The following is a 4889-nucleotide window of genomic DNA, read 5'->3' on the forward strand; positions in this document are numbered from 1 at the left end:
GTGAATTAACCAACTATGTTGAATGCGACAATCTGTTCAAGGGCCTGGATCGGCATCATCGGCCGTAGCATAGCATTATTATCGAACGGTAAAATATGATGATAAGGCATAATGAAAACAACTTTTTTATAACCTTATTGAAGTTAAATAAAGTTAGATAGCAACAAACTTATATGCAATTAGTCCACTTCAATTAGCTTGACATTGTATCTTAACGGATAGTATAAAAATCCGGATGGAAATAAATTATTCAAATTATGGTACCATTTCAATTCATGTTTTCAAAAACTTATAACCATTCTAATACAATTAACTATTTCGTGCCAATTCCAAAAGCCGCACTTATACTAATGAAGCTCCGGGGGCGAAAAATCTATTCAAAAGCAGACCATGCGAAATATTTAAAATCAGAAAAATCGGAAAAATATCGAAATAGCCAACACCTTGGACATTGCCGCAGATCAATGATCATTCAACACGTGGAAATGACCAATAGTCGAAGTTTTATCCGATTTGATTAACTCCAGACAAATGCAGCTAAAATCATTGCAAACGAAATGATAACAGAGTCTAACGGCAACACCAATATCAAACAATTGTTAATGCAATGTTCATACATACAATCTCTTCATTGTCCGGAGGAACGCAATCTTATCTACTATTTCGGGGCTTACTGTATAAATGTTATATCATATATATTCTTGTTAAACTAGTCGTTCGTGCAAATCTATATATATAAATTACAAACTCGCACTTTCGAACGCACATCACGTGAGAACGGATGGGCCGATTTCACTCATTCTTGGACCAATGAATTCGTCTTGCTCTGCGGAAGGTTTATAAGTTTAAAAATTTTGAGTAAGTTCTGTCCTATAATGGTAAATTGGAACTCAATTTTGCACCGGATTTCCACCTCACAGCCTACTTGATTCGATATTATTTCAAAACATTGGATTGGAGCTCCTTTCAGCTCCAATGCTCACTGTGTTGATTTCGATAGTGAAATGATTTAAGTTTGGTAATTATTTTGGTTTGAATCAAGAACTATTTGTGGTAAATAGAAAACTATGGGCCTGATGCCATAACTGTCGATTTTCGGTGACACTTTTACGTCGCATGGTTTGGTATGCCGTAGCGCTTTTGGCGACACGGTTGCCATGGAAACCGTCGCGGATTGCTTGTAAGCTATAAAAAAGTTCGATCAGCTTTTTGTCTGCACAAATTCTTCAGAGATACTTTGGTCAATCTGTTTCCAGGTTATTCGTCGAGAATTAATGCCAAACACATGAGAACGAGTGCAGATCATATTAGAATTACGACTACATTCGAATTGGCCGATTGATTTTTTTACTCTTCTTCTCTTGAAAAAGTACAACTCTTCTTACGCCTTGCGTATTAACCAATAGAAATCATAATTGGACTTCATCGTTATCATTACACATATGTTAGACGTTAGACCGAATTCTTTTCTATTTCTTCCAATAAGTTACAGTTACATTTTTTGTAATTCCTGAATGTTATATTCCAGCTTTGACTACAGTAGCTGGTATGTAGGCCATTCCTTATATCGTTCATAGCGCAACATGACGGAATAAAGAAATTTTATTCAACAACTAAATACTAAATAGTACTATGTTCATGTAGAATTCAGAATCTCAACAATCATCGGGACAGTAAGTGCAGTTCAAAACTTCAAACTGCTCCATGTTAGGAAATTTCTCGCAAAGAAATGTACGATTCAATACCTTTGATTCTCTGAATAGCAGTTTGCGAAGACTATCCACGGGAACGTTCATACTAAGAAAACTGTATTTATTAAACAATCCACCTTGAAAGATGAGTACCTCTAGAGATTTTAGAGAAGTTAATTCTTCGAATATTACTTTGGTGATTCATCCTGCAACTTAACAAAATGATGTAGTTCATCTACTTGAACTAATTTCGTTACATCATTCCTAAACGTATTCGAGGCGCATTCAATTCCAAGGATGCGTAGATTTCTGAGCATCGAAAGATTTTCCATATTCCTTTCATAGTAAATCGGAAGACTAATTCCATATGAAAAAATCCTCTCAGTGTTGCGCATGTTTCACAAATGTTTCACACGGACCACACGGACCTAATTTCTTCATTTTTCCATCCAAATTTATACCAGACAAGGTGTCGGTAGCGTCCCTGCGACTTAGGAACTACGTTGGTTAACTCTTCTATCAGCGCTCTTGAACGACATTGATTTTAAGCGAATCCTAAGTTCCAGATATCGAGTGTAGTTGTAAAGAAACTGAAAAGCAAATCTTCCGATATACGGGGTCAGGAAGATGATGCCGTTCTATCTCTGGCAAGTCAGAGATGCGTTTTTTACGCTCGCAAGCAGCATTGCATCAATTACCAAATACACTGTGGAGTGAGTTCTGCATGTATTTTCTTTTCTTTAGATTCCATACACTCCAGTTCCATTTACTTAGATTCCGTATACCCCATTTCCATTTTGTTATATCATATGTTCTAGATGAATATTCTAGTTCTGATTATAGTGACCGACATCTTGAAACCAGTTCTTGTATCTTTCTTTACGGAATATAACGAAAAAGAGGCCTTGCTCAGTCCGAAGGATATTTACATTTATATATTTTAAGTTCTGTCAAGCTAGGAAAAAAATGTTTTAGAAAAGAATGATTCAAAGGTATGGTGCAGTTTATAAACTGTAGTTTACGCATATGAGCTAAAGGAATAGTTATGTGATGGAAACTGGATTCTTCAAAACATCCCCTATCGATAGTGAGAATCTCTAAATGGGTTAAAAATGGTAATGCCTTCAATATTTCATCGGTCACACACTGCGGTATGTTATGGAGTTGCAAGCTATGGCAAATAGTTACGACCAGTTCTTTTATCTGCGGACTTAGGCTTAGATAGTTGTGAATATTCTTTATGCTATCATTTGTATTCACGATATTAATAGAAAGCTTTTTGATTGACGTAGGAAGTTTTACAATATTCGACATATTTATGAGGCATAAAGATTCTATATGAACTAATTTTGATAAATCAATCCCTCCCTTTAAAGGACTTGAATCGAAGGTGGGCTGAATGGAAAGGATGCGAAGATTCTTAAGTTTAGAGAGATTTTGTAAGTCACGTGGGTCGGAAAGTTCTAATCCTAAAATGGATAATTCCCTTATCGTTAGGCCTGATTCACATAATTTGAGCAAAATTTCACTTTGTATAGGGAATAATAATCCTCCTATCCTCAAAAATTCTATTTGCGTCAATCGGCGAAAAAAGAATGGATCATCTATTATCAACCTATTCCCCTTAAAGTCCATATCTATAGTGAGACGCTTCAGATTAGCGAACGGAAATGACAAGGGATCATCATGGATTGTATATACTATCGACAGTAATCCTTGAAATGATTCCAATTGCGGCATATCCAACCGATAAACAAAACCCAATACTGTCTTGAGATGCTTCACAGAATTACTTCGCAGCGTTGGTATTGTATCCTGATCTCTTGAATCGTCGATATTGTCGTATATTACTAGCCGACGGAGCCCCATCAGGGACGGAAGCACTTCAGCTATCATTGAAAACATTGCCGAAGACATTCTACCAGCAAAAATCATCGATTCCAGATGCGTCGTAACTTTGGAGTGAAGCGCCGACCATATGCGTTGAAATACAGAATCACTCCTATCTTCAATCCACCAACGTAGGATTCGGTAGCGCCGCTGGGACTTTTCCAGCATTTCAATTAAACTTGCTATCTTCTGTTGAATCGTCTCTTCGTCCACTGTATGTCGTTTCTTTGACAACGATTTACGAGGTTTAGAAATTTTCAGACCAAATCTTCTGATATACGGCGACAGGAAGATGATTCCGTTCCACTTCTGGCAAGTCAGAGATGCCTTCTTTACGCTCGCGAGATCCAAGCGATCAAATACCATACACAGCACCTGTATCGAGGACATCAAGGGAAATAGAGATATTGTTTGTTTTGAATCATTTATGATATTCCTTTCTCACCTCAACGGGCAGGGCATTGATTAAATCCATTCTCTGCAAACGTATCGCTGTGCCACAAAACAAAAACGAACAGTTTCTTGTGATTGTTTCAACTTTTGCCAATATTTTTCGGTATGCTACGGGAGTTTCCGGAATTTTCCTGTCACGGTAGCCGTTTGTTTTGAAATTTTGCAGTTAGCGAGTGGCTAGACGTAGCGCGATTGCATCCACACCCAGATAGCCTTGGCTTAAATTAAGGTGCTTATTCTGTACCAGGCGATTTCGATGGCCTCTAGGCGTTCGATGACTCATGCGAATTTCGAAACTTCAACTCGTTGTTTCGAAACGCTTCGAAAACAATAAACAATTCAAAATGACAGTTTGAAGTGCAAAAACTGTGAATTAAGTTGATTTTTCGGTATCAAAAACGACTTAGCCTTTGTAATAATAGTATACGATTAGCAGAAAGAAATTATTGATGCACAATCAGGACGCTATAACTGTTTTTCAGATCCAACCGTTCAGATCGATGCTCGATGTAAACAGAACGCCAGCTGTCGACCACAAAAATGCACTCGACATGCGGGCGATCGTGAACACAAAAATGAACACAAAATGAACCAAATGACTCATCGCCTAGAGGCCATCGTAATCGCAAGTTACAGAATAAGCACCTACATCTGATAAAATCATTGAAAATTTCCGGATTTCCTTCGTATCACCGAATGCTTTCTGTCGATTTGATAAACATGTATTTGACAGCCACTGAACCAAAGCAAAAATCCAACATGGCGGCGAGTGAAGTGCTATGACTTGACCTGGTTAATTGACACATCTTGAGGTAAACACAAAATAGTGCACAAAATTGTTCGTCGTCGCGAGGA

This window comes from Anopheles aquasalis, chromosome 2 (assembly GCF_943734665.1).
Source record: "Anopheles aquasalis chromosome 2, idAnoAquaMG_Q_19, whole genome shotgun sequence".
Lineage (NCBI taxonomy): Eukaryota > Metazoa > Arthropoda > Insecta > Diptera > Culicidae > Anopheles > Anopheles aquasalis.